Raw genomic sequence first — 12,775 nt, 5'->3', positions numbered from 1 at the left:
CGCCCACCATCACGCCAGGCTAATTTTTGTATTTTTAGTACAGACGGGGTATCACCATGTTGGTCAGGCTGGTCTCGAAATCCTGACCTCTTGATCTACCCGCCTTGGCCTCCCAAAGTGCTGGGATTACAGGCGTGAGCCACCATGCCTGGCCTTCTGTATAATTTTTAACAAATATTACCTAGCATGCCATTGACAAGCTACATTCCACTGATGGGTAGTGTGCTGCTACAACATAAAAATCAAACTATCCTAAGATTATGTTGTGTAAACATTTAAATGTGCATGTAAATCTTTCATTTCACTATAGACATTGCCAAAAATAGTCAAAGGTTTGATTTTTAGTTACTGATTTATTGTGAAAACCTGAAAGATTTATTTTTAATTCTTAATACAGACTGCATATGAAAATCACCATCAAAGTACTTAAAAAAACAGAGAGGTCCACTTAGGCTTTATTTCATAAATGTAGAAAGAACCGGACAAGCAAAGAGGGAACGATACTCAGACTTGTACATATTTTGAAGTTCTCCAGCTAATTCTGAAATGAAACTATGATCTCAGTGTTCTGAAAGAAAATTCAATATTCTATCCCAAAATCTAAACAGAAAGAATGGGTAGTTCTCTGAAACACATACACACACACACACACACACACACACACACGCACACACAAAAATCTATATATATATAGAGAGAGAGAGCGAGAGAAAGAGAAAACACTGCTTACAAAAAGTTCACTAAGTTTTTAATGCTTATTGATAGAATTATTGATACATCATCAAATAAAAATAAAAGTCATTCTACCAACAGTGAAAATTTATGGGTTGGAAAAACTAAGCAAACTGTGCAAAAATTAGAAGAAAAAGAATTACAGACCAGTGTCCTTCATTAATACAGAAACATAATCTTTTTTAAAAGTAAAAGTACATGGAATCTCACCAAATATAAAAAGGATAATACATCACAACCAAGTGGGGTTTATCCAGAAACATGAGGTTAACACTCAAAAATCAGTCAAATCTTACCCGAAGAATTCCAAATCTATGGAGATACTCCTCCTCCTCCTCCAGGAGGTGGGGCTTAAGTTCCTTTCCTCCCCTCTCCCCAGAACCCCATCCCCTTAAGGCAGCCTAGACTTAGTGACTTGTTTCTAAAGAACTGAATAAGGAAAGAGAAAGCAACATTACAATGAAGAAAACTGGCAGACACTGACTGACCCAAATGACCAGGGTGGGCGTTGCCAGGGGCGTTGTGGATGTCATGCGCCCAGTGGCACAAGGGTTCCATAGTGTTCTTTCCAAAATCCACAACCTCAAGCTAATCATGAAAAAAGGGTCAAACAAACTGAGATTGGGAGGCATCACACAGGATACTCAGCCAGCACTTCCTAAAGCTGTCAAGGTCATGGAATACAGGCAAACACTAAGAAACTGTCACACAACAAAGGGGAATGGAGAGACAACGATGGGGTACGTGGCTTGGGTCCTAGACCAGTGAGAGGCCATGAAGAGAAAAACCAGTCAAATGCAAATAAAATCTGGAACATGGTTCATCATTTTTTTAAGTTAATTTAATTCACAATAAGGAATAAAAGCCATATAATTATCTCAATAGATGCAAAAAAAGAAGCATCAACAAAATTCAATACCCACTTCTGATTTTTAAGAAAATCCCAGCAAACTCAAAATAGAAAAGAACTTCTTCAATCTGATATAAAAACGTACAGCTAGCATACTTAATGATGAAATAAACATTTTCCCCCTAACATCAGGAACAGGCAAGAATGTCTGTCCTGAATGTTTCTAGTCACAGAGTACTGGAGGTCAATGATACAAAAGAAAGAAAGAAATGGATATAGATTGAAAAGGAAGAATTTTAAAACTGTCATTATTAACAGGCAATATGATTATTAAGATGTTAGTTTCTCCCAATACGATTTAAAAACACTATCCATTCTCTATCAAAATCCTAACCAGACTTTTAAGTAGTTATTCACAAGTCCATTCCACAATTTATACAGAAATTCGAAGGACCATGAATAGCCAAAATAATTAAAGGAAGAATAAAATTAGTGGATTTACACAACATGCTTTCATGTTACAGTAATCGAGACTGTATAGTACTGATATAAGGATACAAAAACAACGCAACAGAAAAGAGAACCAGAAAGAGACTAAAACCTGATTTTATTGTCAGGACAAGCACTGTAGCACTCCAAAGGGAAAGGAAAGTCATTACAACAAATAGTGGTGAACAATTAGAAAAATGTATGGAAAAAACAGAATCTCATACCACATAGACAGACAGACAGACACACACACACACACACACACGCGCACACGCACATATTGAGACAGACCATAATCTTAACTAAAATTAATACTGTAAAGTGTCCAGAAGAAAGCAAGATAATAACCTGGGAGTAAACAAAGATTTCTTAGGTCACAAAATTCTTCATACTTCAACAAAATTAAAATTTTCTGCTCACGAAAAGACATATTTAAGAAAATGAGGCCAGGCATGGTAGCTCACGCCTGTAATCCCAGCACTTTGGGAGGCCAAGGCGGGCAGATCACTTGAGGTCAGGAGTTCAAGACCAGCTTGGCCAATGTGGTGAAACCCTGTCTCTACCAAAAATATAAAAAATTAGCCAGGTATGGTGGTACGTGCCTGTAATCCCAGCTACTCAGGAGGCTGAGGCAGGAGAATCACGTGAACCCAGGACGCAGAGGGTGCAGTGAGCTGAGATCATGCCACTGCACTCCAGCCTGGGCGCCAGAGTAAGACTCCATCTCAAAGAAAAAAAGAAAATGAAAACACAAGCCACAAGCTCAGAGAAAATATTTATAATACGAATACGTAATATGTAATTATCTGCCAATGGAATAATACCCAGAATATACAGACAACTATCTATCTCTATCTAGAATATATGCAGTATGTATGCATACATATTCTCCATAGATAAGACACATGTAGAAAATACATGCATAGGCAGCATATGTTCTCTACGAAAAATACATAGGATATATATATAGCATATATAGAAACAAATAAAAAGACAACCCACTTTTTTTTGAGTGAGAGACTAAAACCAGAAGCAAAGAAGATATACGGAAGTCTAATCGCACATGGAATGGTGCTCAACATCATTAGAGGTCAGACAAATGGAAACTAAAACCACGATGACACACCCACTAGACGGATTAAATCAAGAGATTGGCAACATCAAATGATTAGGAACAATGGGGACTCCCCCACAGTACCGGTGGGAGTGCCAAATGGTACACCCACTTTGGAAAACCAATGGCAGTTTGTTATAAAAGTAAACATACCTCTAGACCGTCTCAGCAATTCCACTACTTCTTAATAACCAAGAGAAACAAAAACACACATCCACAAAAAGATGGATAATATGATCCTTTTAGTAGCTTTATTCATAATAACAAAAAAACTGGAAACAACCCAAATGTCTATCATTGGGAGAATGAACAAATGGGGTACATCCATAAAATGGAATAAATTATTAATACACACAACTACTTGGATGAATCTCAAAAACATGCTGAGAGACAGAAGCAAGACATAGGAGCACATACACTATATGACTACATTTAGGTGATGTTCCAGACTAGGAAATGCCAATCTAGATATAGAAATAAGAACAGCTTTACTCTGAGGAGTCAGGACTGAACAGACAAAAACGTTCTGCGTAATGGAACTGTTCCTTATCAACCAAGGGATGGTAACTTGGATGCATACATGTATCAAAACTTACTGTACACTTTACATCTATGCTTATCTCCAAGTGTAAACATTATCACCATTTCACAAGTATTTTAAATGGTGCAAATGTTTTTAAAGCTTCTCGCATTTCTTCCTCTACACATGCCAAAACTATCTGAAAATGGCAAGTCTTTTTAAATAACTATGTCAGAAGACAATGGCATAACTAGCACTAATGTGGCCGCATAACTATAAAGGATTGATATTTAGTCCTTATAATTAGATCTAACTTGTTTCAAATATAGTGATTTCTCTATATGAACCAAGGAAGAACATTAGTTAAATAAAAGGAGTCACCTAAAATAGGCTTTTCAATTAAAATTAATTAATTGCTTTTAAGTTCTATAATTAAGATTCTAATATAGACCTTAACAGAGCTCCTAGAATGAAGTCATCTGGAAAATTGCAACACCCTTTCTGCCAGTCTTAAGCAATGCAGACCAAGGTGTGCGGCAACACAGATGGAGCACAATGGGATGCTCAGCAACAATGCAGTTATTTAGGAAAGGGAGTCCAGGAACTAGGAAGACACCAAAACAGAGGGATACGTGGCACATTAAAAATGGTACTCCTCCCTGAGGACTACACAGTTTATTTAGACTTCTAAAAAAGATGGATTACAAGCCCTCCAAAACCAAATCCTACAAAAGTTGAAATACTAGCAAATTCTACTTCTCAGCACTTAAAACAGTATTATGAGCACGAGTTCCCAATAATTATCGCATTGACTAATATTCTACAACGCAGACGGGAAAAAAAAAAAAGCCCAAAATATTTATTGCTAGTGGAAAAGACCAGCACATCACCAGCCTCCAGGACGGACAACTGAAAGTCCTAAGATCAAGAGCATCACAAAGAAGCTGCCGTCATCACAAAAGCAAGCAACATAAACAAAGTAAAACTAAAACCAGCAAGGAAAGGATAAAAAAGTAAATATACGAATACCTTTTAAAAATATTTTTCAACAGCAAATTTAAAATTAAATTATGAGATACACAGTTTAAAAGTAAAAAGTAAATAATACATCTAGCAGATGGTATAAAAAAGACAAAATAATACGGATGAGCTCCTACTTTCTGCTAGAAAGATTCATACTGAAAACAACCCTTAGGAAGTTTCACGTGAGAGTGTTAACAGCAAAAAAAAAAAAAAAAAAAAAAAAGAAAAAGAAAAATCACAAGAGTGAAACAAATGCAACTTCTAGCTCTTTGCCTTCCAAATTCAAGGGTCGGCATTTTCACCACCTTATGTTTCCCTGTCTCTTCACATTTAAAAATGAAAAAGAATATTTCTTTACTTATACAAGTTATTTTGCTTATAGTAAAAAAATTTTTAAATCAGAAAATATTGGAATACAAAGACTAAATAATTCCACCATTTAGCAGTAATCATTATTACCATTTCCATCTGTAACTACATAGACTTTTTTTTTTTTTGAGAATTACACACACATATTTAGATTTGCACTTACAGGGGGAGCTGAAGGGAAGAATTATTCTATCATCTTGCTCTTTACACTTAATGCATCACGAGCACCTTTCCAAGTCAAACAGAACTAAGACAACACTTGGTATACTGCATTACACCTTAAGGTTAAGCCATGATTTAGTCTTCTATACATTGGTTCCATTTATTTTCAATGTTGCAAACAAATACTTGATACATATACCTTTGAACACACATTAATTCTTTTGGATAAATTTGTTAAAGTGGAATTGCTGAGTCCAAGGACAAGAGCTTTAAAGCTTTTAATACTGTCAAGAACAGTGAAGAATATAAGATTTTACTCTACTTGCAAGCTAACAAGTTAGTTAGCCACCATTTCACGGAAGCTGTAAGAAAGCTAAGACTCTTTGTCAGAAATAAGGAGACTAGGAGAATGTTATTTGTATCACTAGCAGTAGCATTCTGCACCAGCTCCAAGAGGCCCCACTCCCAAATGGGCCGTGTGAAGAGAGCCAGGTGACCCTGCACACATAGGAGGTTGTGTTACAGGAGGGACCTCTCTGCACAGGAAACCCTGAATGTGTCACAATGGGCAGTAAGCAAGCCTGTCCTTGACTCCAGAGGAAGACACTGCATCTGTAGCTGTCTGCTACACCAGAATCCTCTAAAAGATATTCCGGAACAAAGGATAGGCAGTGATTTGCTCGCTTTGCTCACAAAACCTGCAGCTAAATGAAGGACCCTCAGAAAACTGTCTCCTGACAATGTTTCCAAAACGCTCCCTCAAGTGAATCAGACTACATCTGATCAATAATTCTGAGGTCTGTCAATATTAAAGTAAGTTAAAATTCTCCATTTTCTTTTAATTTTTACTGAATATATTTTCATACACGTACTGTTCATTTGCTTAATCAAGTCCTGAATTACTGTTCCACATTATTTGTCCTTCTTTTTCTCCCTCCTCCCCCACACAAGAGACACTGAAAAATCAAAGAAAAAAAAAATCACTTTTTTTTTTTTTTTTGGACAGAGGGTCTCACTCTGTCACCCAAACTGGAGGGCAGTGGCACAATCACAGCTCACTGCAACCTCCACCTCCTGGGCTCAAGTGATCCTCCAACCTCAGCCTCCTGAGTAGCTGGGACCACAGGTGTGTGCCACCACACCTAGCTAATTTTTTGTATTTTTGGTAGAGATGGGGCTTTGCCATGTTGCCCATGTTGGTCTCCTGAGCTCAAGTGACCCATCCACCTAGGCCTCCCAAAGTGCTGGGATTACAGGCGTAAGACACAGCACCCAGCCAGGTCACCATTTTTTATAGTAGCCCTCTTTTGTTTTAATATATTAATGACGACTGTCCAGGAACTGAAGTTAAAAACACCTAGAACTAGAAGGCACTTCCAGAAGGCACCCAGGCAATGATAATACTTGTTAACATTCTTATTCTTTAACTGCTTTGCAATAAAAGTTTACGTAACCATCATTTGAAAACTGAAATCTACAAAACCTTTCCCTATTTTAAGATATGCTACAAATATTATAGAGTATCAGGGAAGAATAAAGAAAATATTGTTATCTAAAAACTAAAATAAACTACAAGGAAAAACAAACAATAAAATTAGTTTTCAAACTTCAAAATACCACAAACATCCAAACTAAAAGAGGAAGTTCGAACCCATCACAAAGAAGCTAAAAACCTTGAAAAAAGATCAGACGAATGGCTAACTAGAATAACCAGTGTAGAGAAGTCCTTAAATGACCTGATGGAGCTGAAAACCATGGCACAAGAACTACGTGACGACTGCATAAGCTTCAGTAGCTGATTCGATCAACTGGAAGAAAGGGTATCAGTGACTGAAGATCAAATGAATGAATGAAATGAAGCCAGAAGAGAAGTTTAGAGAAAAAAGAGTAAAAAGAACAAAGCCTCCAAGAAATATGGGACTATGTGAAAAGACCAAATCTACGTCTGATTGGTGTACCTGAAAGTGACAGGGAGAATGGAACCAAGTTGGAAAACACTCTGCAGGATACTATCCAGGAGAACTTCCCCAATCTAGCAAGGCAGGCCAACATTCACATTCAGGAAATACAGAGAATGCCACAAAGATACTCCTCGAGAAGAGCCACTCCAAGACACATAATTGTCAGATTCACCAAAGTTGAAAAATGAAGGAAAAAATGTTGTGTAGCCAGAGAGAAAGGTCGGGTTACCCACAAAGGGAAGCCCATCAGACTAACAGCAGATATCTCAGCAGAAACTCTACAAGCCAGAAGAGAGTGGGGGCCAATATTCAACATTCTTAAAAAAAAAGAATTTTCAACTCAGAATTTCATATCCAGCCAAACTAAGCTTCATAAGTGAAGGAGAAATAAAATTCTTTACAGACAAACAAATGCTGAGAGATTTTGTCACAACCAGGCCTGCCCTACAAGAGTTTCTGAAGAAAGCACTAAACGTGGAAAGAACAACCGGTACCAGCCACTGCAAAAACATGCCAAATTGTAAAGACCATCAATGCTAGGAAGAAACTGCATCAAATAACGAGCAAAATAACCAGCTAACATCATAATGACAGGATCAAATTCACACATAACAATATTAACCTTAAATGTAAATGGGCTAAATGCTCCAGTTAAAAGACACAGACTGGCAAATTGGATAGAGTCAAGACCCCTCAGTGTGCTGTATTCAGGAGACCCATCTCACGTGCAGAGACACACAGGCTCAAAATAAAGGGATGGAGGAAGATCTACCAAGCAAATGGAAAACAAAAAAGGCAGGGGATACAATCCTACTCTCTGATAAAACAGATTTGAAACCAAAAAAGATCAAAAGAGACAAAGAAGGCCATTACATAATGGTAAAGGGATCAATTCAACAAGAAGAGCTAACTATCCTACACGTATATGCACCCAATACAGGAGCACCCAGACTCATAAAGCAAGTCCTTAGAGACCTACAAAGAGACTTAGACTCCCACACAATAATAATGGGAGACTTTAACACTCCACTGTCAACATTAGACAGATTAACGAGACAGAAAGTTAATAAGGATATCAAGGAATTGAACTCAGCTCTGCACCAAGTGGACCTAATAGACATCTACAGAACTCTCCACCCTAAATCAGCAGAATATACATTCTTCTCAGCACATCATACTTATTCCAAAATTGACCACACAGTTGGAAGTAAAGCACTCCTCAGCAAATGTAAAAGAACAGAAATTATAACAAACTGTCTCTCAGACCACAGTGCAATCAAACTAGAACTTAGGATTAAGAAACTCACTCAAAACCACTCAACTACATGGAAACTGAACAACCTGCTCCTGACTGACTACTAGGTACATAACAAAATGAAGGCAGAAATAAAGATGTTCTTTGAAACCTATGAGAACAAAGACACAACATACCAGAATCTCTGGGACACATTTAAAGCAGTGTGCAGAGGGAAATTTATAGCATTAAATGCCCACAAGAGAAAGCACAAAAGATCTAAAATTGACACCCTAACATCACAATTAAAAGAACTAGAGAAGCAAGAGCAAACACATTCAAAAGCTAGCAGAAGGCAAGAAATAACTAAAATCAGAGCAGAACTGAAGGAAATAGAGACACAAAAAACCCTTCAAAAAAATCAATGAATCCAGGAGCTGGTTTTTTGAAAAGATCAACAAAATTGATAGACCGCTAGCAACACTAATAAAGAAGAAAAGAGAGAAGAATCAAATAGACGCAATAAAAAATGATAAAGGGGATATGACCACCGATCCCACAGAAATACAAACTACCATCAAAGACTACTATAAACACCTCTACGCAAATAAACCAGAAAAACTAGAAGAAATGGATAAATTCCTGGACACATACACACTCCCAAGACTAAACCAGGAAGAAGTTGAATCCCTGAATAGACCAATAACAGGCTCTGAAATTGAGGCAATAATTAATAGCCTACCAATCAAAAAAAGTCTAGGACCAGATGGATTCAAAGCCGAATTTGACCAGGGGTACAAGCAGGAGCTGGTACCATTACTTCTGAAACTATTCCAATCAACAGAAAAAGAGGGAATCCTCCCTAACTCATTTTATGAGGCCAGCATCATCCTGATACCAAAGCCTGGCACAACAAAAAAAGAGAATTTTAGACCAATATCCTTGATGAACATTGATGCAAAAATCCTCAATAAAATACTGGCAAACCGAATCCAGCAGCACATCAAAAAGCTTATCCACCATGATCAAGTGGGCTTCATCCCTGGGATGCAAGGCTGATTCAACATACGCAAATTAATAAACGTAATCCAGCATATAAACAGAACCAAAGACAAAAACCACATGATTATCTCAATAGATGCAGAAAAGGCCTTCAACAAAATTTAACAGCCCTTCATGCTAAAAACTCTCAATAAATTAGGTATTGATGGGACGTATCTCAAAATAATAAGAGCTATTTATGACAAACCCACAGCCAATATCATACTGAATGGGCAAAAACTGGAAGCATTCCCTTTGAAAACTGGCACAAGACAGGGATGCCCTCTCTCACCATCCCCATTCAACATAGTGTTTGAGATTCTGGCCAGGGCAATCAGGCAGGAGAAAGAAATAAAGGATATTCAATTAGGAAAAGAGGAAGTCAAATTGTCCCTGTTTGCAGATGATATGATTGTATATTTAGAAAACCCCATCGTCTCAGCCCAAAATCTCCTTAAGCTGACAAGCAACTTCAGCAAAGTCTCAGGATACAAAATCAAAGTGCAAAAATCACAAGCATTCTTATACACCAATAACAGACAGAGAGCCAAATCATGAGTGAACGCCCATTCACAATTGCTTCAAAGAGAATAAAATACCTAGGAATCCAACTTACAAGGGATGTGAGGTACCTCTTCAAGGAGAACTACAAACCACTGCTCAATGAAATAAAAGAGGACACAAACAAATGGAAGAACATTCCATGCTCATGGATAGGAAGAATCAATATCGTGAAAATGGCCATATTGCCCAAGGTAATTTATAGATTCAATGCCATCCCCATCAAGCTACCAATGACTTTCTTCACAGAATTGGAAAAAACTACTTTCAAGTTCACATGGAACCAAAAAGGGTCCCACATTGCCAAGTCAATCCTAAGCCAAAAGAACAAAGCTGGAGGCATCATGCTACCTGACTTCAAACTACTACAAGGCTATAGTAACCAAAACAGCATGGTACTGGTACCAAAACAGAGATATAGACCAGTGGAACAGAACAGAGCCCTCAAAATAATACCACACATCTACAACCATCTGATCTTTGACAAACCTGACAAAAACAAGCAATGGGGAAAGGATTCCCTATTTAATAAATGGTGCTGGGAAAACTGGCTAGCCATATGTAGAAAGCTGAAACTGGATCCCTTCCTTACACCTTATACAAAAATTAATTCAAGATGGATTAAAGACTTACATGTTAGACCTAAAACCATAAAAACCCTAGAAGAAAACCTAGGCAATACCATTCAGGACATAGGCATGGGCAAGAACTTCCTGTCTAAAACACCAAAAGCAATGGCAACAAAGGCCAAAATTGACAAATGGGATCTAATTAAACTAAAGAGCTTCTGCACAGCAAAGGAAACTACCATCAGAGTGAACAGGCAACCTATAGAATGGGAGAAAATTTCTGCAACCTACTCATCTGACAAAGGGCTAATATCCAGAATCTACAATGAACTCAAACAAATTTACAAGCAAAAAACAACCCCATCAAAAAGTGGGTGAAGGATATGAACAAACATTTCTCAAAAGAAGACATTTATGCAGCCAACAGACACATGAAAAAATGCTCATTATCACTGGCCATCAGAGAAATGCAAATGAAAACCACAATGAGATACCATCTCACACCAGTTAGAATGGCAATCATTAAAAAGTCAAGAAACAACAGGTGCTGGAGAGGATGTGGACAAATAGGAACACTTTTACACTGTTGGTGGGACTGGAAACTAGTTCAACCATTGTGGAAGACAGTGTGGCAACTCCTCAAGGATCTAGAACCAGAAATAACATTTGACCAAGCAATCCCATTACTGAGTATATACCCAAAGGATTATAAATCATGCTGCTATAAAGACACATGCACATGTATGTTTACTGAGGAACTATTCACAATAGCAAAGACTTGGTACCAACCCAAATGTCCATCAATGATAGACTGGATTAAGAAAATGTGGCAACATATACACCACGGAATACTATGCAGCCATAAAAAAGGATGAGTTCATGTCTTTTGTAGGGACATGGATGAAGCTGGAAACCATCATTCTCAGCAAACTATCTCAAGGACAAAAAACGAAACACTGCATGTTCTCACTCATAGGTGGGAACTGAACAATGAGAACACTTGGACACAGGAAGGGGAATATCACACACCAGGGCCTGTCATGGAGTGGGGGGAGCGGGGAGGGACAGCATTAACAGATATACCTAATGTAAATGACGACTTAATGAGTGCAGCACACCAACATGGCGCATGTATACATATGTAACAAACCTGCACGTTGTACACATGTACCCTAGAACTTGAAGTATAATTAAAAAAAAAAAAAGAAAAAAAAATACCACAAACAAAAAGGACATGGAATTAACAGGCACCAAATTCCTTGGTTTCTCTCTCAACTATTTACCACCTGGAATGATCTCCACGCAGTCTTCTGTCTACTTCTCTCTCCTTTACTGGCTACTTAGATTTTTCTCAGATGTCTTCCGCCTAAATTACCCCTTTTCAGGTTTAACCTAGACTGGCGCTAGCTTTGTAATAAAGAGTGCTACAGAATACAATGATGAACAAGACGCACGTAACCTCTACTCTCTGCACACTTTTAACATCTTCTTCAGCTTTGTCTTAGTTCTTGGACATTCTTCTACAACTGGAGAATCTGGGTAAGAGTTCTTTGTATTATTCTGTCCTTTCTCTAAGTTTCAAATTATTTCAAATAGCGAGTGAGAAAGAGAGAAGAAAGCACATACACACAAAATCAAATTGAGTTTGGTGGAGGGGGAGAAAGGGTATGTGCAAGAAGTGCTTCTGTTTTGTAATGTGCACAGCATACACATTCATAGACTGTCATAGTATTATTCATATTGGGGGAAAAGGGTAAAGTAAATGTTTTCTGGACTGAATGTCTAAATCCTTGAAATAACACCTAAAGTAAATGGCCTAAGTCAGTAAATATCAGTTTCCATGGCCTCCTGACAAAAGATGAAAACTGTATTAAGAAAAACTCTTGTGAAGTTCTCAGGCTGAAGAATGATTGGTGGCTTGCATGTCTGGCCCACAGCAGCTAGTTCTGGGGTAAGAGAACAGCAACTATTTAACTCTACGCCTCACCCCACCTTTCTCAGTACAAATGCAATCTATCTTTCAAGACCTACCTCAGAGTTCAGAGGTTCACCTCCTTCCATAAAGCCTCATCGACCGCGAACCTCTCTCCCCACGGGGTTTCCTCGGTGAGCTCCTAGCACTGTCTCTGAGCCTCTCTTGGGAGGTTTTA

General features: G+C 38.0%; 1 protein-coding gene across 19 annotated transcripts in view; it reads right to left on the bottom strand.

Moving 5' to 3' along the window:
* RBM33 (RNA binding motif protein 33) overlaps positions 1 to 12,775 on the bottom strand; it is a 137,483-nt gene that overhangs the window by 83,535 nt on the left and 41,173 nt on the right. The window contains exon 1 of one of the 19 annotated variants that reach the window (XM_054494169.2): positions 5,261 to 5,864. The exons of the other annotated variants lie outside the window; for them this stretch is intronic. The gene's annotated coding sequence lies outside the window, so the exon portion shown is untranslated. Of the gene's footprint in view, positions 1 to 5,260; positions 5,865 to 12,775 lie in introns of those variants that run through there. 19 annotated transcript variants of the gene reach the window in all.

The sequence above is a fragment of the Pongo pygmaeus genome, chromosome 6 (genome assembly GCF_028885625.2).
Source record: "Pongo pygmaeus isolate AG05252 chromosome 6, NHGRI_mPonPyg2-v2.0_pri, whole genome shotgun sequence".
NCBI lineage: Eukaryota > Metazoa > Chordata > Mammalia > Primates > Hominidae > Pongo > Pongo pygmaeus.
Note: the sequence above shows the minus strand (reverse complement) of the source record. Positions and strands in the feature narration are given on the sequence as shown.